Source organism: Mobula hypostoma, chromosome 20 (genome assembly GCF_963921235.1).
Source record: "Mobula hypostoma chromosome 20, sMobHyp1.1, whole genome shotgun sequence".
Lineage (NCBI taxonomy): Eukaryota > Metazoa > Chordata > Chondrichthyes > Myliobatiformes > Myliobatidae > Mobula > Mobula hypostoma.
Genome location: NC_086116.1, coordinates 55821404 through 55846486, shown reverse-complemented (window position 1 = coordinate 55846486; position 25083 = coordinate 55821404).

Genomic DNA, 25083 nt, shown 5'->3' with positions numbered 1-25083 from the left:
CACTCCTTATTTGGCTGGTTACCTGATCTAGCAGACTGATCAGTTTTATAGCTTTAGTCTTTGCTGCCTTTCTCCTTATCCTCACAAATATCAGGTGAATTGTTTCTGTTGGATGTTCCTGACCTACTTCATCTTTTCCTAATTTCACCCACTGACAGTCACATCCTCTGCTTCCTGCTTCCTCTGACATGTGACTGAGCCTTGGGGAAAATTAGATAGAAACTCCTCTTGTACATTAAAGTATCAGGATATTCCCAACTGAGGAATCCTTTTTCAAGGCAATGATATTTCTGGAGAATTAAAAAAAAATTATATACAGCATGTGGATGATGGATTTATTGCCAGCCCTGATTGTTCTGGGGAAGATGCTGGTGATCCCTTTCTTCACCCACTTTACAGCAAAGGTTCTCTCTCGGTGGGAAGCAAACCCTATGATAATTAAGGGTGGCTCTATATTCCCTACCTGGCTGTGAAAGGAGGAGGGTTGGGCATACGGTTAGCAACTTCATCCTGCAAAAACCCAGTGCTACAGAAATGCCAATAGAAGCTCCAAGGAGCTCAAGGAGCTCCTAAGGGACCGCGTTACGGAACTGGAGCTGCAGCTCGATGACCCTTGTCTGGTCAGGGAGAGTGAGGAGGTGATAGAGAGGAGTTACAGGCAGGTTGTCACACCGGGGCCACGGGAGGCAGACCAGTGCGTCACGGTTAGGAGGGGGAAGGGGAAGAGTCAGGTAATAGAGAATACCCCGGTGGCTGTTCCCCCTGACAATAGGTACTCCTGTTTGAGTACTGTTGGGGGGGATAGCTTACCTGGGAGAAGCGACAGTGGCCATGCCTCCGGCACAGAGTCCGGCCCTGTAGCTCAGAAGGGTAAGGAAAGGAAGAGGAGGGCAGTGGTAATAGGGGACTCGATAGTAAGGGGGTCAGATAGCCGATTCTGTGGACGCAGTCCAGAGACCCGGATGGTAGTTTGCCTCCCTGGTGCCAGGGTCCGGGATATTTCTGATTATGTCCAACATATCCTGAAGTGGGAGGGTGAGGAGCCAGAGGTCGTGGTACATATAGGTACCAATGACATAGGTAGGAAAAGGGAAGAGGTCCTGAAAAGGAGAATATAGGGAGCTAGGAAGGGAGTTGAGAAAAAGGACCGCAAAGGTAGTAATCTCGGGATTACTGCCTGTGCCACGCAACAGTGAGAGTAGGAATGCAATGAGGTGGAGGATAAATGCGTGGCTGAGGGATTGGAGCAAGAGGTAGGGATTCAAGTTTTTGGATCATTGGGACCTCTTTTGGCGTAGGCGTGACCTGTACAAAAAGGACAGGTTACACTTGAATCCTAGGGGGACCAAGATCCTGGCAGGGAGATTAGCAAGGGGTACTGAGGTGACTTTAAACTAGAATGGTTGGGGGGTGGGAAGCAAATTAAAGAGGCTAGGTGAGAGGAGGTTAGTTCACAACAGGGGGATGGGAACCAGTGCAGAGAGACAGAGGGGTGTAAAATGAGGGTAGAAGCAAAAAGTAGTAAGGTGAAAAGTAAAAGTGGCAGGCCGACAAATCCAGGGCAAGCTTCAAAAAGGGCCACTTTTCAACATGATTGTATAAGGGCTAAGAGAGTTGTAAAAGCGCGCCTGAAGGCTTTGTGTGTCAATGCAAGGAGCATTCGTAACAAGGTGGATGAATTGAAAGTGCAGATTGTTATTAATGATTATGATATAGTTGGGATCACAGAGACATGGCTCCAGGGTGACCAAGGATGGGAGCTCAACATTCAGGGATATTCAATATTCAGGAGGGATAGACATGAAAGGAAAGGAGGTGGGGTGGCGTTGCTGGTTAGAGAGGAGATTAACGCAATAGAAAGGAAGAACATAAGCCGGGAAGATGTGGAATCGATATGGGTAGAGCTACATAATACTAAGGGGCAGAAAACGCTGGTGGGAGTTGTGTACAGGCCACCTAACAGTGGTAGTGAGGTTGGGAATGGTATTAAACAGGAAATTAGAAATGTGTGCAATAAAGGAACAGCAGTTATAATGGGTGACTTCAATCTACATGTAGATTGGGTGAACCAAATTGGTAAGGGTGCTGAGGAAGAGAATTTCTTGGAATGTATGCGGGATGGTTTTTTGAACCAACATGTTGAGGAACCAACTAGAGAGCAGGCTATTCTAGACTGGGTATTGAACAATGAGGAAGGGTTAATTAGCAATCTTGTTGTGAGAGGCCCCTTGGGTAAGAGTGACCATAATATGGTGGAATTCTTCATTAAGATGGAGAGTGACATAGTTAATTCAGAAACAAAGGTTCTGAAGTTAAAGAAGGGTAACTTTGAAGGTATGAGATGTGAATTAGCTAAGATAGACTGGCAAATGACACTTAAAGGGTTGACGGTGGATATGCAATGACAAGCATTTAAAGATCGCATGGATGAACTACAACAATTGTTCATCCCAGTTTGGCAAAAGAATAAATCAAGGAAGGTAGTGCACCTGTGGCTGACAAGGGAAATTAGGGATAGTATCAATTCCAAAGAAGAACCATACAAATTAGCCAGAAAAAGTGGCTCACCTGAGGACTGGGAGAAATTCAGAGTTCAGCAGAGGAGGACAAAGGGCTTAATTAGGAAGGGGAAAAAAGATTATGAGAGAAAACTTGCAGGGAACATAAAAACTGACTGTAAAAGCTTTTATAGATATGTGAAAAGAAAAAGATTGGTTAAGACAAATGTAGGTCCCCTACAGACAGAAACAGGTGAATTGATTATGGGGAGCAAGGACATGGCAGACCAATTGAATAATTACTTTGGTTCTGTCTTCACTAAGGAGGACATAAATAATCTTCCGGAAATAGTAGGGGACAGAGGGTCCAGTGAGATGGAGGAACTGAGGGAAATACATGTTAGTAGGGAAGTGGTGTTAGGTAAATTGAAGGGATTAAAGGCAGATAAATCACCAGGGCCAGATCATCTGCATCCCAGAGTGCTTAAGGAAGTAGCCCAAGAAATACTGGATGCATTAGTGATAATTTTTCAAAACTCTTTAGATTCTGGACTAGTTCCTGAGGATTGGAGGGTGGCTAATGTAACCCCACTTTTTAAAAAAGGAGGGAGAGAGAAACCAGGGAATTATAGACCGGTTAGCCTAACATCGGTGGTGGGGAAACTGCTAGAGTCAGTTATCAAAGATATGATAACAGCACATTTGGAAAGCGGTGAAATCATCGGACAAAGTCAGCATGGATTTGTGAAAGGAAAATCATGTCTGACGAATCTCATAGAATTTTTTGAGGATGTAACTAGTAGAGTGGATAGGGGAGAACCAGTGGATGTTGTATATTTGGATTTTCAAAAGGCTTTTGACAAGGTGTCACACAGGAGATTAGTGTGCAAACTTAAAGCACACGGTATTGGGGGTAAGGTATTGATGTGGATAGAGAATTGGTTGGCAGACAAGAAGCAAAGAGTGGGAATAAATGAGACCTTTTCAGAAGGCAGGCAGTGACTAGTGGGGTACCGCAAGGCTCAGTGCTGGGACCCCAGTTGTTTACAATATATATTAATGACTTAGATGAGGGAATTAAATGCAGCATCTCCAAGTTTGCGGATGACACAAAGCTGGGCGGCAGTGTTAGCTGTGAGGAGGATGCTAAGAGGACGCAGGGTGACTTGGATAGATTAGGTGAGTGGGCAAATTCATGGCAGATGCAATTTAATGTGGAGAAATGTGAAGTTATCCACTTTGGTGGCAAAAACAGGAAAACAGATTATTATCTGAATGGTGGCCGATTAGGAAAAGGGGAGGTGCAACGAGACTTGGGTGTCATTATACACCAGTCATTGAAAGTGGGCATGCAGGTACAGCAGGCGGTGAAAAAGGCGAATGGTATGCTGGCATTTATAGCAAGAGGATTCGAGTACAGGAGCAGGGAGGTACCACTGCAGTTGTACAAGGCCTTGGTGAGACCACACCTGGAGTATTGTGTGCAGTTTTGGTCCCCTAATCTGAGGAAAGACATCCTTGCCATAGAGAGAGTACAAAGAAGGTTCACCAGATTGATTCCTGGGATGGCAGGACTTTCATATGATGAAAGACTGGATGAACTAGGCTTATACTCGTTGGAATTTAGAAGATTGAGGGGGGATCTGATTGAAACGTGTAAAATTCTAAAGGGATTGGACAGGCTAGATGCAGGAAGATTGTTCCCGATGTTGGGGAAGTCCAGAACGAGGGGTCACAGTTTGAGGATAAAGGGGAAGCCTTTTAGGACCGAGATTAGGAAAAACTTCTTCACACAGAGAGTGGTGAATCTGTGGAATTCTCTGCCACAGGAAATAGTTGAGGCCAGTTCATTGGCTATACTTAAGAGGGAGTTAGATATGGCCCTTGTGGCTAAAGGGATCGGGGGTATGGAGGGAAGGCTGGTACAGGGTTCTGAGTTGGATGATTAGCCATGATCATACTGAATGGTGGTGCAGGCTCGAAGGGCCGAATGGCCTACTCCTGCACCTATTTTCTATGTTTCTATGTTTCTATGTTATCCCTGGGAGAGGAAGGATCTTTGAAGAGGTCTACCCCTGGGTGCAATTTGAAGGACTGGCCCGGGATAGAGGGCTTTGGTGACCTATACCGCAGTAGGGATGATGAGTGAAGTTCAAAGTAAATTTTATTTTCAAAAGTACACAGACTATATGTCTCCATATACAACCCCGAGATTCATTTTTTGTGGGCATACTCAACAAATCTATAGAATAATGACAATAACAGAATCAATGAAAAACGCCCAACTAGGGCATTCGACCAGAGTGCAGAAGATAACAAACTATGTAAATACAAATATAAATAAGCAATAAATATTGAGAACATGAGATGAAGGGTCATTGAAAGTGAGTCCGTTAATTGTAGGAACACTTCATTGATGGAGAAAGTGAAGTTCAGTGAAGTTATACCCTTTTGTTCAAGAGCCTGATGGTTGAGGGGTAACAACTGTTCCTGAACCTGGTGGTGTGGATCCTGAGGTTCTTGTACCTTCTACCGAATGGCAGCAGTGAGAAAAAAGACATAGTCTGGGTGGTGATGATGGATGCTGCCTTCCTACGGTAGCATTTCATGTGGATGAGCTCAATGGTTGGGAGGGCTTTACCCGAGATGGGCTGGACCAAATCCACTACTTTTGGCAGGACTTTCCATTCACAGGCTTTGGTGTTTCCATACCAGCTGTGATGCAGCCCGTCAATACACTCTCCACCACATATCTGTAGAACTTTGTCAAAGTTTTAGATGTCATTCCAAATCTCTGCAAAATCTTAAGGAAGTAGATGTGCTGCTGCGTTTTCTTCATTATTGCACATGCATACTGAGCCCAAGTTAGGTGACCTGATCCTCTGATGAGTACTGGCTCATGGACCTCTGAATTCTTTCTCATGAACTCTATAAGTTCTTTGGTCTTGCTGATAGTGAGTGAGAGGTTGTTGTTGTGGCAGCACTCAGCCTGATTTTCAATCTTCCTGCTTTATGCTGATTCGCCACCACCTCTGATTTGGCCCACGACAGTGGTGAGGTCAACAAACTTGAATATCTCATTGGAGCCTGTGCTTAGCCACACTCAGGTGTAAAGTGAGTAGAGCAGAAGACTAAGCACATAGCTTTGTGCTGATGGAGATTGTTGAGGAGATGTTGTTGCCAAACCGAACTGACTAGGGTCTGCAAGTGAGGAAATTGAGGATCCAATTGCACAAGGAGGTATTGAGGCCTAGGTCTTGGAGCTTATTGGTTAGTTTTGAAAGGATGATGTTTTTGAATGCCGAGCTGTATTTGATAAAGGGCATCCTGATGTATGCATCTTTCATGCCCAGATGTTCCAGGGTTGACTGAAGAGCCAATGAAATGTCAACTAGTGTGGATCTGGTGCTCCGATAGACAAATTGGAGTGGAACTAAATTGCTTTTCAGGTAGGAGTTGACATGTTTCATTAGCAACCTCTCGAAACACTTCATCAGAGTGCTGTAAGGGCTACAGGGCCATAGTCACTGAGGCAGGTCACCACGCTCTTCTTGGGCGCTGATATTATTGAAGCCTGCTTGAAACCAGGTGGGTACCACACACTACTGAAGTGAGAGGTTAAAGATCTCTGTGAACACTCCAGGCAGGTCTTCAGTACCCCGTCCGAGCAGATGCTTTTTGTAGGTTCACCCTCCTGAAGACAGCTCAGATGTGGGCTTCAGAGACCGAAGTCACGGGATCATTGGGGGATGTGGGAGATCGTGATGGGTCCTTCATGTTTTGATTGTCAAAGTGGACATAGAAGGAAGTGAGCTCATCTGGAAGCGAAGACCTGCTGTTTCCCATGCTGCTTGATTTAACTTTATAAGAGATGATAGTGTTCAAGCATCCTTTGTTGATTCAAGTTTGGTCCAGAATTTCCATTTTGCCCATGAGATGGCCATCTGGAGATTGCACCTAGACCTTTTGTGACTTCAAACACCTCTGATCTGGCCATCAGCGGATATTGGATCTCATGGTTCCTCCGGAGCTTCTGATTGGGGAAGAAGAAGAATATACCCCGAGACAGGATGCAGTGAGATTTGGATTTCTGTGCCTCTGTCCAGATTTTGGAGGTATTGTCAGAGGAACAGAGATGAGAAACTGCATTACATCGTGTAGATGGTGCACACTGTAGCCGTTGTGTACGAAGGGATTGAATGGCTCAGGTAGTGGACAGAATGCAGCTGCTTTGACCTGTACAGCACTGGTCTTTGTGAATTCCATGCACCTAAAAATGGTGGAAGGTCTTTGGATATCAAGGGCCAAGTCAACCTTGGGTTTGCTCTTGTGGTCACCCTGCAGTCAGCAGCCACTTTATTAGGTACCTCCTGTACCTCTCCTCTGACCTCACTCATTAACAAGGTGCTTTCACTCACTGGATGTCTTTTGTTTTCACACCATTTTCTGTAAACTCCAGCGACTATCGTGCATGAAAATCCCGGGAGATCAGCAGTTTTTGAGATACTTAAAACACCCCATCTGTCACCAACAATTATTCCATGGTCAGAGTCACTTAGATCATATTTCTTCCCCAGTTTGATATTCAGTCTGAACAACAAATGAACCTCTTTACCATGTCTGCATGCTTTTATGCATTGAGTTGCTGCCATATGATTGGCTATTAGATATTTTCATTAAAGAGCCAGTGTACTTGATAAGTAGTCAGTGGTTGATGGTAGGTCCCCCCATCCATTCTAGGATGTTAATGATGGACAAATTGCTCAGAGCAGTGCCAGAATGTAATGGTTGGATGGTTACAGTTCCTTGTATTAGAGCCTGGCAGTGTGAGATGTAAACGTTGCTTGCATTGATACCGGCAGGAACATCCCCACTATTGACCTTTTGCTGGAAGGAAGATCAGTGAAGACTGGGTCTGGGATACTGCCCTGACAAACTCCCGTGGTGACGTCCAGGGGTTGAGTTAGTCAGCCTCCTACATTCACAACTGTCCTTGTTTGTGCAAAGTGTAAATGCAATGAGTGGAGATGTTGATTCTAATTGACCAGTGCTCTTCTATAGGTGGAGTGGTAAGTGTATTGACTGGCTGCGTCATTGCCTGGTATGGAAACACTAATGCCTTTGAACAGAAAATCCTGCAACCACTGAACGCATCTACATGAAATACTGTCGGAGGAAAGCAGCATCCATCATCAGAGATCCTCACCAACCAAGCCACGCTCTCTTCTCGCTGCTACCATCAGATTGAAGGTACAGGTGCTTCAGGACTCATGGTTACTACCCCTCAACCATCAGGCTCTGGAACAAAGGAATTAACTACACTCACTTGCCCATCCATTGAGATGTTCCCACAACCAATGATCTCACTTTAAAGACTCTTTATCTTATTATTTCTTGTTCCTGTTATTTATTGCTACTTATTTATATTTGCATTTGTGCAGTTTGTCGTCTTCTGCCTTCTGACTTGTCTTTCACTGATCCTGTTAGTTACTATTCTATAGGTTTTTGTATATGGTGATATATATGTACGAGGGGTTATTGATAAGTTCATGGCCTAAGGTAGAAGGAGTCAATTTTAGAAAACCTAGCACATTTATTTTTCAACATTGCCCCCTCCTACATTTACACACTTAGTCCAGCGGTCATGGAGCGTGCGGATCTTGGACCTCCAGAAAGTGTCCACAGCAAGAGTGATTGATAAGTTTGTGGCCTAAGGTAGAAGGGGATGAGTTATACAGCTCTCGTTACATGCACGTGCAGCTCAACTCTTTGAGTGATTATGCAAAAAGTTTGAAGTTAATAATTCACCTCCTTCTACCCTAGGCCATGTACTTATCAATCACCCCTGCTGTGGACACTTTCTGGAGGTCCAAGATCCATATGCTCCACGACCGCTGGACTAAGTGTGTAAATGTAGGAGGGGGCAATGTTGAAAAATAAATGTGCTAGGTTTTCTAAAATTGACTCCTTCCACCTTAGGCCATGATCTTACCAATGACCCCTCATATTTTGATAATAAAGTTTACTTTGAACTTTGATGTTGTATTTGTTCAGGCGCTGCTGTGATGTCCCTCTAGAGTAACATATTCCTGGGAAATGAAATGACCGGCACGTAATCATTGATCGTAAAGTTCCGTGCCACAACCAGACACACTGTCTGCACTGTCGCTTCTAGTTTATTATTTGTTGATACTGATATAATTTTAGATACATTACTTGAGGTCTAAGTTACACTTAGTAGATAGATTCAGATTGATTTTAGTATAATTGGTAACCAATTAGTTTGGTTTATGAGTTTTATTTCTGTATCCCCTTACCTCCTATTTATCATTTCTGAATACCCAGATTTTTATTCTGATGCCTTTAATGTTGTATCCTTCATTGAGTTAATTTTACTGTTGTCCCCTGAGATCTAGTAATTACTCTGATGATTTATTCAAGTCTTTGCTTTGACACTGTAGCCCTGGGTTTAATTTACTCCTTCAACTCTGTAGCAGATTTCTAATTTCACCACTGCTCTTGCTTTACATTTTGTCAAATCTGCATTTGTGAGAAAAGGTGAATTATCATCTTTCATTTCTGCTGCATCAACTTTGCAACATCTGCAAAGTTCAAGTTCATTGTCATCTGACTGACACATGTACACAACCAAACGAAACGACGTTCCTCGGGATCACGGTTCACCCATGGAACATACGTTTGTATATTACACTCTGCAGACAAAGTGAGATATTACCACAAATACAGTAGCTCACAAAAGTCTTAGGCACGTGTAAAGTAATTCTGTAAAGCGAAGATGCTTTCATAAAACAATGAAAGGAAAAGTTTCAAAGAATCAGAAAATTTACTATAAAGAGAGTAAACAGTAAAAACAGAATCAAATCAATATTTGGTGCGACCACCCTTTGCCTTTAAAATTGCATCAATTTTCTTAGGTACACTGCTGTGCAGCTTTATAAAAATATCTTCCGGTATGTTGTTCCAATCATCTTGGAGAACTTGTCACAGTTCTTCTGCAGACTTTGGCTGTTTAACATAGAAGCATCGAAAGCCTACAACACAATACAGGCCCTTCGGCCCACAATGCTGTGCTGAACATATACTTACTTAGAAATTACCTAGGGTTACCCATAGCCCTCTATTTTCTAAGCTCCATGTACCTATCCAGAAGCCTCTTAAAAGACCCTATTGTATCCGCCTCCACCAAGGTCACCGGCAGCCCATTCCACACACTCACCACTGCATAAAAAAACTTACCCCTGACATCTCCTCTGTACCTACTTCCAAGTACCTTAAAACTGTGCCCTCTCGTGCTAGCCACTTCAGCCCTGGGAAAAAGCCTCTGACTATCCACACGATCAATGCCTCTCATCATCTTATACGCTTAAGTTGCTTCTGTCTGTCCAGGTAATTCCAGACAGCCTCGATGATGTTGAGATCAGGGCTCTGTGGAGCCATCTGAAGCCATAAAAAAAATCTAGAGTGCCGAAGACTTTTGCACAATTCTTACAGTTAATAAAATATAATTCAAAATGCATGTAATGTGCAGCACAGGTAAGCAGTAAACAACAAACAATTTGTTATCCTTGTGTTGAGACCTCAGTGGTAGCAAGGTATTTATCAGTCTCACAGTCTGAAGGAAGAAACTGTTGGCCAGCCTGCAGTCCTAGTTCTGAAGCTCCTGTACCTCCATCCTGACAGTAATAGATCAAAGGCATTGCGGGATGGGTGGTGTTGTGTCTGTGCACAACTGCATGTATATTAAATGAAAAGCATGCACACAAGCCTTCAATCTGTTCATCCATTTCCGGCCACCACACGTCACTGTGGGTGAGACTCTTCATCTTAACTGTACAAAGGTGTCCTTCATGCAGATTCTCTAACACTCTGGTGCACAGTTTAGCAGGAACCACAACACAAGATCCACACACCAGCATTCTTTGACGTATCAACAGTTGGTTTAGTCTCGCTGAGAACTCTGGGAACATAAGGTGACCATGAGCTGGCCATCCTTGCATAGAATTGACAACGTCGGGTTATTCTTTGTTTCCCTTTGTATTTCAGAATCTGTTACTGGCAACTGGTCCACCAATGCTGTGTGGAACTCTTCTGCTGGGTCACAGTAAGAAAACTCTTCTTCTTCAGTTGCCAGTTGTGGAAGACGTGACAAGCCATCAGTGTTGCTCTGTTGTCTGGTACCCTTGAACTCTGTGTCACAAGAGTGGGCTCCTAGGAACTGTGCCCAATGTTGTAACCAGGTAGCAGACATCCCTGGAATTCCCTTCCCAGGACTGAAAATGGACATAAAGGGCAGGCGGTCTGTTACTAGAGTAAACTTTTGTCTGTACAGGTAGTGGTGGAACTTCTTTATTCCCAATACTAGACTAAGGGCCTCTTAGTCCTTGGTCTGTGCGTAGTTGCATTCTGCGCTCATGAGCGACCTTGAAGCAAACGCTATTGAATATTCAGATCCAACTTTCATAGTGTGTGATAGGACAATACCAATGCCATGAGGAGAGGCTTTGCACATCAGTCCGATGGGCAGGGATGGGTCAGAATAGGTGACAGTTCATCGGATGTTATTAGTCTCTTTGTTTCCTTGAATGCTCTTTCACATCTTTCTGACCATTCCTACTCTCCTCCTGCCTGTAACAGCGCGTTCAATGGATGCAGCACTGTAGTGAGATTTGGGAGAAATCTGTGGTTGTAGTTTACAAGGCCCAAGTATGACCTGAGCTGTGACACATTTTGTGGTTTGGATGCCTGTAGCTCTCCTTCATTCTTTTCTCGTGACTTACGTAAGCCATGCTTGTCAATGACATGTCCACAATACGAGATTTAATTCTGGAAAAACTCACATTTCTCTCTCTTTGCGCACAGACCATACTCACTCAGCCTGGTAAACATTTTACCAAGGTTCTGGAGATGCTCGTCATCATTTTTACCAGTCATGATGATGTCATCAAGTTCACATTGTGTTCCTGGGATCTCTTGGAGCACTTGGTTCATTACTCGTTGCCAGATTGCTGGAGCTGATGTGACACCAAAGACGAGACAACTATACTGGAACAGTCCCTTGTGAGTGTTGATTGTGAGGAACTTCCTGCTTGACCTCTCAGTCTCCATTTGCAGATAGGCTTGTGCCAAGTCAATTTTTAAAAACCTTTCTCCACCTGCCAAAGATGCAAAAATGTCTTCTATTTGTGGCAGGGGATAATGCATAGTACATAGCACAGGGCTGGTGCTCACTTTGAAATCCCCACATATGTGAACAGCTCCCTTTCTTGATCACCGGTACAATGGGCATAGCCCAATCGCTCCACTCTGCACTGGAGTACATTCCAGACACCTCCAAGCCCTGTAGTTCAGCATCCACCTTAGGACGTAGTGCGTAAGGCATGGGGTGCGCTTTATGGAATCTTGATGTTGCTGTTTCATCCAGTTCAATTCGGGCCTTCACGCCTTTCAGTTTACCAATCCCATATTCATCACTAATTTGTTGTCTCTGTGCACAACTACATATATATTAAACAAAAGCATAAAATGTGCTTGCACCAACAGCAATGCATGTGCTGACAACAGATCAATACATAGTGTTCAGGGTGGGGGGGTCATTGCTCTAAAAGAAATAGATCCTTACATTACAGGTGGCCGGGATCCTCAACAATACTTTGGGCATTTTGTCTGCAATACTCCCAGTAAATGGCAGGAATGGGGAGTGGGCAGGGAAGGTGACCCAGTCTCCCTCCCCCCAGTTAGACTCAGGTCTCTTCTCTTCCTCCGAGAGATTTACCTGTCTTCATTAGATGGGAAATGAACAAAGTGGGACTTTGGGGGGGGGTGGGGTGGCTGGACACACATGCCTGTTCTTCATTGTAGGATGAACACACAGTATGCTTGTCCATCACCTCAGTTCTTAGTTAATTATTTTCGATGTTTACGTGAGTCAAAGGTCAGCTAGGCTCCAGTTCCCTTCAGGGTGACTCTGGTTGGGGTCACACATACATACAGAGATATACAAGCACATGCGTAAACACAGGTACATGTGCATAGCACACAAAGGGTCACGGTGACAGTCACATAGAACACACACACACACCCACATCCACACACACACACACACACACACACACACACACACACACACACACTCACACCCACACCCCCCCCCACACACACATGAAAAGATGTACAGAAATGTAAAAAGAGACTAGCCGAGTAACATGGAACTTGGTTTTCAATCATTCTCTCCCTTGAGATAGAATTTGTGGTTTATTTTGGAGCCTTGATGAAGGGTCTCAACCTGAAACATCAACTGTTCACCACCCCCCACCCCTGATGCTGCCTGATCTACTGAGTTCCTTTAGCGTTTTCTGTGTGTTGCTCAAGGTTTTCAACATCTGCTTGATGTTGTGCTTGTGGTTAATTAGCTCCTGGATCTCCAGCGGTTAGTGGTGTTTTCTGGCAGAGGAGCTATGTGCTCTTTACGGTGACTTTAGGCACAGTAGTTCTGCACCTCCTGTTGAATGGGTGGGAGAGGAGGAAGTGGGATGGGGAGCAGGCTGTCCCAGAGGCATTGGCTGAGAACTACTTCCTTACAGTTTCCTTGAGATCTTTGACTCTGATTTTCTTGAAGGAACATATTGACTGCTGCCATTGATTTGGATTCGGACTGATGCCAGTGACTGAGTGGGTGAGCTGGTGCCTGGTTCCAAGGTGCTCGGTTCAATGTGAACATTCTTGCAGAGAATGCAGAGTCCACCAGGTGCCAGTGCCTGGACTAAGGGTCTAGCCGTAAGTCCTGTCAGCTGTCGTATTTATTTGATTGGTCCAGTTCAGAGCACGGTCAGCAATGATCCCAGCATGTGTATGATGAGGCATTCAGCAAAAGTAACAGCACAGAGTTTGAAGAGTAAGTGATTCAATTCATTCTTCTTGGAGAGTTTCATTTTGTGGCACATGAATATTACTTTATTTATTTTGGCTGACGCTAAATGTTGAGGACTGCAAATGAAATAAACACAAGTGAACATCTCTGCTTCTGACCTGAAGGAAAAAAATGTCCAAAGTAAAATTTATTATCAGACCAGTAACTATTCTTGAACCTGATGTTGTGAGTCCTGAGGCACCTGTACCTTCTACCTGATGGCAGCAGCGAGAAGAGAGCATGGCCTGGGTGGTGGGGATCTCTGATGATGGATGTAGCTACAAGGGCAATGACAGAGGTAAGGTTTTCACCTAGAGAGTGGTGGGTGTGTGGAATGCACTCTGCCAACGAAGGTGGTAGAGATGGATACAGTAGAGTCTTTTTAAAGACTCTCAGATAGGTACATGGAGCTTAGGAAAATAGAGGCCTGTGCGGTTGGAAAATTCTAGGCAGCTTCTAGGGTAGGTTACATGGTTGGCATAGCATTGTGGGCTGAAGGGCCTGTAATGTGCTGTAGATCTTCTATGTTCCATGTTTTCCTGCGCAATGTTTCATGTGGATGTGCTGAGTGGTTGGGAGGGTTTTACCTGTGATGTACTGGGCCAAATCCACTACCTTTTGTAGGATTTTCCATTCAAAGGCATTGGTGTTCCCATACCAGGCCCTGTTGCAGCCAGTCAATACACTTTCCACCACAAATCGGTGTTCCCACACCAGGCCCTGATGTAGCCCATAATACACTGCTGGCAAAGCAGTTGAGGGCAGTACTCCAAGGATCTTCTCGGGCTGAGGTGCTGGAAATACTCAGCAGGTCAGACAAAAAAGAGACTACTAGACAGGTATATGGAGGTATTTAAGGTGGGGGCTTATATGGGAGGCAGGGTTTGAGGGTCGGCACAACATTGTGGGCCGAAGGGCCTGTACTGTGCTGTACTATTCTATGTTCTAAAAAAACTATTCTAATGACTGACCCATTGAGAACTTACAACAGTTTCCATTTTGTGTTAAATTTATGATGTATGCAATTTAAAAAATAAGTTTCATCAACACCTACAACCATCTTGATCTGAGAAAACCATCAACCAGAATCATGAACCAACAGCCAGATGGCCATGTGATGAACCAACTCTCACCCAGCAAGCCATTAACTCCAATTTATAAACTAAGGACTGCAGAGAGAACTCCTGAACTAACTGGACCCTGGTGCCCCTCCTTCGATTTCTCCCATGGTCCACTCTTCTCTCCTGTCAGATTCCTTCTTCTCCAGCCCTTTACCTTTCTCAACCAACTGGCCTCACCTATCACCTTAAATCTAGTCATCCTTCCCCTCCCCTCACCTTTTTGTTCTGACGTCTTTCCCCTTTTCTTCCAGTCCTCATGAAGGGGCTCAGCTTGAAAAATTGATGGTTTATTAATTTCCATAAATGCTGCCTACCCTGCTGAGTTCCTCCAGCATTTTTTGTGTGTTGTTCATTTTTGCTTTGGTGCCCATTGAGTCTTCTTGGGGTCAGTCTTGTTCAATGTGGACTCCATCAGCAGTGCCTGTGCGAAGGGCAGGGTGCTTGACTGAGAACAGTGATCCCTGCCCTTCAAAATGCCTCAGTATCATGGAGTGGATACAGCATGAACGCTGAGTGACTAGAGGCCTTAGGCATTCTCTCTGCAGAATCCTTCAATTCTGCGGGCAGGATTAACGAACCGTCATCAGCCACTGCTCCACCATCGAGCGTCTGATGACACTCAGCTACTGCTGATGAATGGGTCACATTGTATTTAACACCTGATATCAGGCACCGTATTCCAAGCCCTATCGTGGCAGCAGATCAGTAGGAAAACACTGCAACGTTGTTCTCAAAACTTTGCTGAAAAAATGTAACAGCCTCTTTGACATGTTGTATGATCACTCAAAACTGCCCAGAAAATGCTGATCATCCTGTATCTTTTCAACAGAAGCACTTGGAAGCTGAGTTATGGAAGAGGTACAAAACCTAGCAAAAAATGGACTCCTTACAACTCATGTTCTCAGTATTATTTATTTGCTAATTTATTAATTTTTGTCAGTATTTTTGTATTTGGACAGATCGTACATTGGTTGTTTGTCAGCCTTTGTTTGAGTGCAGTTTTTCATTGATTCTGTTGTTTTTCTTTGTTCTACTGTGAATGCCCACAAGAAAATGAAACTCAGGGTAGTATATGGTGACATATATGTACTTTGATAATAAATTTACTTTGGACTTTGAAGCATCGGATTTGATCCTAAACAATTAACACTGTGATCTAAGAAAATATTCGCAACCTGTGGTGACATATATACAGTCAGTGGCTACTACATTAGGTACACTTGTAAACCTGCTCATTAATGCAAATATCTAATCGGCCAATCATGTGGCAGCAGCTCAATGTATAAAAGCACGCAGACATGGTCAAGAGGTTCAGTTGTCGCTCAGGCCAAACATCAGAATGGGGAGAAAATGTGATCACAATGACTTTGACTGCAGAGTGTTTGTTGGTGGTTTGAATATCCGAGAAATTTCTGACCTCTGAGGATTTTCTCGCATAACTGTCTCTAGAGTTTACAGAGAATGGCGCGACAGATAAAAAAACAAAAAAATAGATCCAGTGAGCGTCTGTTCTGTGGGTGAAAATGCCTTGTTAATGAGAGAGGTCAGAGGAGAACGGCCAGATTGGTTCAAGCCGACAGGAAAGTGACAGTAACTCACAATAACCACGTGTTACAATGTGTGTGCAGAAGAACATCTCTGAACCCACGTTGAACTTTGGAGTGGATGGGCTAGAGTAGCAGAAAACCACTAACACTCAGTAGCTACTTCATTTGGCACTGGAGATGTTGAATAAGGCAGCCACTGAGTCTACCTACTTTGATCATAAATGAACTTCGAACTATGAACTTTGATAGCCAGCCCTACCACACACAGCTCCTGATGCGGGCACCTCAGTACTTGTGGGACTGGATTGGAGGGAAGTTACCGCCCATGCAGAGTTGACGCAGACAATGGATTATATAAAGCTTTGTCTTCACTCCTTCACTTGCTCAGCCTGCATCAGAGCCCATTAAGTGCCAAGCTGCTAGAGTGAATTGCCATACTGGTGGTGGACTGCGGGACTTGACCCTAGCTGCAAGTTTATGAAGTGATCAGCGGTTTCATCACAGTTCAGGCAGACTCATTGCAACAAAAAAACAAGTTAACAAACCCAGACAGATACAATAATCTTTGGCACCAGGAGAGAGGTAAATGAATCTAATCTAAAGAAATGAAAGATGGCCTCTGCAGAATAAAGGAATGAGAAAATAAATCACAGCCAAGAGAAGAAGCAAGAAGCAATCCCCGGGGGATCAGGAAAGCCAGCCAGTCAATCCTGATCAAGCACAGTCCGCAGGGAAATACCCCAGATTATATTTATAAATCTGGCCAGGCCTCTTGGGTCCTGTGAAAGCACATCAGCAAATCAGTCTGTCTGCACACTGGAGAACTGCAACTCCGGTCTGACCCCTCCAGCTTAACCTTTCTCTCTTCCTACAGAATTACAAACACACTTTGAATTTCTGACTCAAAGATAAAAAGCAATATATTTCTTTTTCACTAATAATTTCCCCATTCTTGCCATCACTCACAGAACAAATGTTGCGACAGTTCAGTTTAGAGATGCATCTACCCTGCTATATCTGTGACAGGAATAGCACATCACAACCCCACACTCACAATCATCACACTCAGAATCTCCACATTCAGAGTCAACAAACTCACAACCCCTACACTCACAATCTCTAAACTCATGATCCCCACACTCACAGTCTCCATGCTCACAATCCCCACATTCACAACCCCCCACACTCACAATCATCACACTTCCTGCTGTCACATACACAACCACACACTCACAATCACCACATCCCAAACCCCACACTCACAAACCCCACACTCACAATCCCCACACTCACAATCCCCACACTCACAATTCCAACATTTACAATTCCAACACTTACAATTCCCACACTCACAATCCCCAAACACACAATCCCCAAATTCACAAACCCCACATTCACAAAACCCACACTTGTGGAACTGGATTGGAGGGAAGTTACTGCCCATGCAGAGTTGACGCAGACAATGGATTATATAAAGCTTTGTCTTCACTCCTTCACTTGCTCAGCCTGCATCAGAGCCCATTAAGTGCCAAGCTGCTAGAGTGAATTGCCATACTGGTGGTGGACTGCGGGACTTGACCCTAGCTGCAAGTTTATGAAGTGATCAGCGGTTTCATCACAGTTCAGGCACACACTCACAATCCTCACACTCACAATCCCCACACTCACAATCATCACACTCCCAACTGTCACATACACAACCACACACTCACAATCACCACATCCCAAACCCCACACTCATAAACCCCACACTCACAATCCCCAAACTCACGACCCCCACACTCACAATCCCCAAACTCACAATCCCTTCACACAATCCCCAAACTCACAACCCCCACACTCACAATCCCCAAACTCACAATCCCCAAACTCACAACCCTCTCACTCATAATCCCCTCACTCACAATCCGCACACTCACAATCCCCACACTCACAATCTCTATACTCACTACCTCCAAACTCATAATCCCCACACTCACAACCCCCACACTCACAACCACAACACTCACAATTCCCACACTCACAATCCCCCACACTCACAATCTCCACACTCACAACCCCCTCACTCACAATCCCCAAACTCAAAACCCCCAAACTCAGAAACCCCACACTCACAGTTGCCACACTCACAACCACACACTCACAATCATCACTCCCAACTGTCACATACACAACCATTCATTCGTAAGGCCAGTGATGTTGTGGGGATGGAACTGGACTCTCTCACGGTGGTGTCTGAAAAGAGGATGCTGTCCAAGTTGCATGCCATCTTGGACAATGTCTCCCATCCACTACATAATGGACTGGGTGGGCACAGGAGTACATTCAGCCAGAGACTCATTCCACCGAGATGCAACACAGAACGTCATAGGAAGTCATTCCTGCCTGTGGCCATCAAATTTTACAACTCCTCCCTTGGAGGGTCAGACACCCTGAGCCAATAGGCTGGTCCTGGATTTATTTCATAATTTACTGGCATAATTTACATATTACTATTTAACTATTTATGGTTTTATTACTATTTATTATTTATGGTGCAACTGTAACGAGAAACAATTTCCCCCGGGATCAATAAAGTATGACTATGACTATGACTAACCACACACTCACAGTCATCACATCCCAACCCCCACACTCACAATCCCCACATTCACAATCCCAAACTCACAACTGCCACATTCACAATCCCCTCACTCACAATCCCCACACTCACAACCCCCAAACTCACAACCTTCACACTCCCAAACTCACACTCACAATCCCCACACTCAAATTCACCAAACTCACAATCCCCAAACTCACAATCTTCTGACTCACAATTCCCACACTCACAATCCCCTCACTCACAATCCCCACACTCACAATCCACACACTCACAATCCCCATACTCACAACCCCACACTTAAAATCCCCACACTCATAATCCCCAAACTCACAACCCGCAAACTCAGAACCCCCTCACTCATAATCCCCTCATTCACAGTCCCCACACTCACAATCCCCACACTCCAAACCCCACACTCATAACCGCCCACACACAATCCCCACCCTCACAATCACAACTCCCACACACTGAATCCCCACCCTCACTCTCTCTACGCTGACAATTTCACTCTCACAGGTACACAGGCTTCATTTCTACAATCCTTCGGTGAAAGCTCCAGTGCTACCAAGTTTGCTTTATTTGTTGGGAGTGTATCTGTAATTGCCTTAATGATTTCCTTGTCATCCTTGGGTTAATCTCAGGAGTAGAAGGTGACATACCCAGGTTTGGAAATTGTTGAGGAGTCCTTGTTCATATTTATCCAACCCCATCACCTCGCCATCTAGTACCAGAAGTACGTCGGCAACATTTTATTCTGCATTCTTGTACCCTGTGAAACACCTTGAGATCCTTGCGATGTTCACAAAGTGTTCATTTGCCAGTTCATCCGTCCCTTTTGCTCCCTGATGGGAGCTCTGACACCCTTTTGCCTGTTTACACGGCTATTGTTTTGGTGCTAAATGTTAATGGGTTTGATTCTTCTGCCACCCGTGAATCTGTATTCATGTGCTCTCTTTGTATTTACTTGGAGATAAATCACACCTCTCTGGCTTTTTGAGCCACGCCACCCAATTTAACCTTGGCCTAGCCTAATCATGGGACTGTTTACAATGACTAATTACCCTACTAACTGGTACAGTACATCTTTGGACTGTGGGAGGAAACCGGATCACACAGAGAAAGCCCGTGCAATCCAGGGGGACGATATAAAAGCTCCTTTCCGAAGATGCTGGGATTGAACTCCAGACTTCGACAGCCCAGGCTGTAATGCATGGTGCTAACCGCTACATTACTGTGGCGTCGTTATGTATGTGCTAGCAGTCCCTAGGGATAGATGTTAGTAATATTCATTGTCATTCAGTGCCTTGTACTGCTTCTATGATTGAATTGTTCATTCTGTGCATGTATCCAAGCTGCAGAGAGACACGCAGTCTGTTCAGCTGGTGGGGCAGCAGCCTGAGCTTGTGATGCAGGAAGCGGGGCTTCCACCTGGTCAGTGGTGGTACTGGCTTCTAACGCAGTGGAGACTGAGCATTCAGCTGTTAGTCATGGCACCAGTCCATATCTCTCCCCCTCCGGCTTGGACAAATGGCTTAGCAGTCCCAATGAACGGTCTCGGAGTGAAACTTCGACTCTTCATTCATTTCCATAGATGCTGCCTGACCTGCGTTTTGTGTGTGTTGCTCTGCATTTGCAGCATTTGTAGGTTCTCTCTGTCCTCTCAGCCACCCTGCTGCTATGCGGAGTGCCTGGCACCTTCTCCACAGAGTCTATAGGCTCATCATTCAGGGCTGGGCTATCAGAAGTGAGATGGGCACAAAGTTAGATTGTGAGGGGTACCACAGAGCCGGCTGCACTGTAAGCCAGAAGAGATGATGAAACTGGGGGGAACGTGTGGTGACGGTACGCCTGCTGTAGTTTCAATGATCTCTGCTCCTCCACCATTAGCACACACAAATGTCAGAAGGTCAGGCAGCATCTATGGAGAGGATTGTTTTGGGTCAAGACTCTTCAGCCTCCAGGAGTTCAATGCCTGAGCCCCTCTGCCCTGTGACATCTTGTCACTTGTCTGCAGAGGCCATTTGTTTCTTGTGCCTTCAACACTGAGAGTGGAAACTCAGTTAGTTCTTGTGCTGCAACATGTGTCTCATGTTGGTGCACTTTTGGGGCAGTTCACTTGAGAGATGTGAAGTGGGCTGCCGTCAAGGAGGTACAGGAGCCCAAAGACACAGTCTCAATGTTCCAGGAACAGTTTCTTCTGCTCCACCATCAGATTTCCAATCAACCCATGAACACTACCTCAGCGATGTTAAATCTGTTTCTGAGATGTGTGTGAGTATTGGGAGGACTGAGATATTTGTGAATGTCGGTGAGCAGCCGTAGAGATTTAAATAATTTATTTTTACCTCCTTTGACCTTCCTCATCTATGTAAGGCCATCCAGACTCGTTTTTGACGTGGGGCTGGTGTGACTGGTTTAAGTGCCAGGATAAATTGAAAAGGTTGGGTACGGGCCAAATCAAGGTGGTGGGTGTTGGGCCCGAGGGTGAGGACTGATGTAATGTTTGGCCGTTTCAAGCACCAGGCCAGATTGAAAAGGTCAAGGTGTTGGGGCTGGAGGCGAGGGACAGGCTGGTGTTGAGCTCAGTGCTCCGCTAGGTTTACTCGCCTCTGCACTGAACTGAAGCCATGGCCTGCAGATAGCGGACTCCTGGACCAGCTGCAGTGATGATCAGCTCTGTGCCTGTGGACTCCCTTCTGTGAATTTCAGTAATGAATGTCATTTGTTTACTTTTATTGTTTGCACGATTTGTTTTTTCTGCACATTGGGTGTTTGATGGTCTTTTTTTCATGAGTTCTATTGGGTTTCTTGGTTCTGTGGCTGCCTATCGGGAGACAAACCTCAAGGTTGCACGTACTTTGATAATAAATGTAGTCTGAACTTTGAACTTTGACTTAGATTCCTATCCCTTACTCATTTAAGGGAAGGCGCCTGATCTGTGGCTAAATTTGTGGAATCTGTTACCACAGGCAGCTGTGGAGGCCAGGTCGTTGGATGTATTTAAGACAGAGATTGATGGGATTTTGGTTGGACATGGCATCAAAGGTTATGGGGCGAAAACACGGGAGTGGGGCTGAGGAGAGGAATTAAGGATCAGCCATGATTGAATGGCGGAGCAGACTTGATGGGCCAAATGGCCTAATTCTGCTCCTATGTCTTGTGGTCTTAAAATGGTCTTTATCTGATGCACTCCATTACACATTTACTCCTGTTCCTGGATTTTAATCTTAAATTCAAAGTAAATTTATTATCAAGGTACATACAGTATGTCACCATATATAATGCCAAGGTTCATTGTCCTGTGGGCATACTCAATAAATCCAAGAAAAATAATAGAATCAATGAAAGACTGCACCCAACAGAATGGACAAACAACAAATGTGCAAAAAATATCAACCTGTGCAAATACCAAAAGAAAAAAAAGAAATAATGATAATAAATAAATAAGCAATGCATGAATATTGAGATCAGTCCTAGAATGTGAGTCTATAGTTTGTGGGAACACTTCAGTTAAGGGGCAAGTGAAGTTGTCCCCTTTAGTTCAAGAGCCTGATGGTTGAGGGGTAATAACTGGTCCTGAACCTGGAAGTGTGAGTCCTGAGGCTCCTGTACCTCCTTCCTGATGGCAGCAGCGAGAAGTGAGCAGGGCTGGGTGGTGGGGTCCCTGATGACAGATCCTGCTTTCCTACAACAGCATTCCATGTAGATCTGCTCAATGGTGGGGAGGACTTTACCCGTGATGGACTGGGCTGTATCCAATACTTTTTGTAGGAATTTTGGTCACAGGCAAGGGTGTCCCTATCAACTCAGTGAATTTAGCTCTCCTCATATTTAATACTTTCACAATTGATATTTTCTTATCTGTTTCTACGATTCTAAGTCAGAGGTGGTTCAGGAAAGAACCAGGCTTCAGGACCTGGCTCCAGTGCAGAAAGATGCAGAAAGGCCAACCATAATATTACAACTGTTCTTTTCAAAATACTTTCTTTCAAATCTGTTCCACTTGCCACACTTAATTCTCCAAAACTAGATCTGGGATTCCTGCCTTCCTCAGTGGGTTGAAAATATGCTCACAAGAGATTCTGCAGATGTTGGACATTTAGAGCAACACACACACACACACACACACACACACACACACAAAATGCTCAAGATTCTCATCATGTCAGGCAGCATCTATGGAGAGGAATAATCAGTCAGGTGACTCTTCATCAGAACATAAAATGTACTCATCAAGGTTTAAGATGGCGCTGGTGATGCCCAGCGACCACTCATCAGTGGCATAAAGCAATACAAAGAAAACTACTGAATACCTCATTAATAACACTTTATTAACACCGATTGGATTTGGAGGCGGAGTCAAGATGGCGCTAAATGGCAACTCCTTTGCTTGCATCTTTGGAAACAGCTCCATTTCTATCCTGAATATTTTTATTTTTCCCTTTCAGGGTTCTTTTGAAGACCCTGACCTGGAGTTACACGCAGACTTTGGTTCTTTGCAGGAATGGGACCCATTCTCGGGGTTTCAGGACGGGCCATTGTTGTTCAGCACGCCTGAGAGTCGGCCTCGTGTTTGGAAGCGTAAGATCTCGGGGCTCTGGAGACGGGTGGATCGAGGGTCGGTGTCACGGCAGGAGACTCATGTTTTGTCAGGGAGGCCGGAAGATCTTTTGCTGTGGGCCCAAAGACCCGAGATCTTTGTGATCTTCAGGCACAGAGCTTATAAAAAGCGACGAAACGGACTTTTTATCATTGTAAACCAGCGGGTTGTTGTTATGTCTCCCGCTCGCTGTGAAAATGGGGACACCTCCCTCCCCGTTATTAGGGAGAGAGAGAAAACATGTGGTTTGCCGAATGCCGGATGAATTGTGATAGTCATTGGGGTAACTGCAAGGTCTGTGTCTTTGCTATCGCTTAGCTCACACTTGTGCTTGGTAGCGGGTGCGCTTTCTTTGGCCGAGGTGGGGAGGGGAGATTGTTGCTCGCTGCTGCTTACACGCGGGAGAGGGGAGTTGGGGGAACTTTGGGGTTCTCATGTTTAGCTTTGTTCATTCTTTGGGGCACTTCTCTGTTTTCATGGATGTTTGCAAAGAAAAAGCATTTCAAGATGTATATTGTATACATTTCTCTGACGTTAAATTGGGGTTTTGAACTTTTGAACGCTAGTAATGGAGAGGTGAGTGGTGGTGGAGGTGCAGACGAGAAATAGTCAAGGAAAGTAGAGTGAGTAGTGACAGAAGAGGAGGTAAGGGGAGGCACGGTCGAGGCAAGCGAAGGTGGAGGTGGAGTTGAAACGGAGTCAAGGCAGAGTCATAGTGTCCCGATGTCTGATCGATTTAAGTGCTGGGCCGTATTGGAAGGGTTGCATACAGGCCGAATCGTGGCGGTATGGTTCAGGCCCCAGAGTGGTCTGAGGGTGAGGAATGACCTGATGTTTTGATGATTTAAGCATCGGACTTGATTGAAAAGGTCAGGGTGTTGGGACCAGAGCCGAGGCGAGGACTGGTTTTACCCGGTTCTGCTCCGTTCTCCTCGGTGTTCTGTGACATTTACTCAACTCCGAGCTGAACTGAGACTGTGATCTGCTCCAGCTACAGCGTTCCTGGCTTTGTGCCTTTTGTAAAACTTCAGTTCTCAAACTATTTGATTACTTTTATTGTTTGCATGATTTGTTTCTTTCTCTCTCTCTGCACTTTGGGAGTTTGACAGTCTTTTTTAATGGGTTCTTTTGGGGTTTCTTTGTTTCGTTGCTGCCTATAAGGAGTTTCATCTCAAACTTGTGTAATGGATAATAAATGTACTTTGACATTTGAACTTTAACTTCCGTACCACAGGGAAGGACATCATTTCAGTCTGTCAATTCTATGCTGGCCCAGAGATAAATCCCATTCTACCTCTCACCTATGATGTTTACACTGGAAGCAATTTACTGTGGCCAGTTAGCTTCCCAGCTGACATGCCTTTGAGATGGCAGAGACTCCAGAAGAACCCAAGAGGGTCATAGGGAGAATGTGGAAACTCCACACCATCGGGGTTAACATTCTGTCACAGCTCAATTATCTGCGCCAATGTGTTGTCTTCTTCAAATGAACGAGGATTTCTTTGCCTTTTCATCCTTTAGAATTGCTTTCCCTGTAGATATTAGATTGTTATAGACCGCTTTATCGCTGCTCTAAAAAATTACATCTTTTTGCAACTTGCCTGCAAATTGTCTCCTCCGCTTCTTTCTCACTCTCTGGTGGCCGATAGTTCATATTCATCGGCTTAACTGCTCCTCTACTCTTCCTTAATCTCACTAAATGGAAACTGGCTATGGACCTTAATTTACTTCAGCCCTTCTGCATAGTGTTAAAATATCTTCTGATTCTTTTTATCTTTCCTGAAT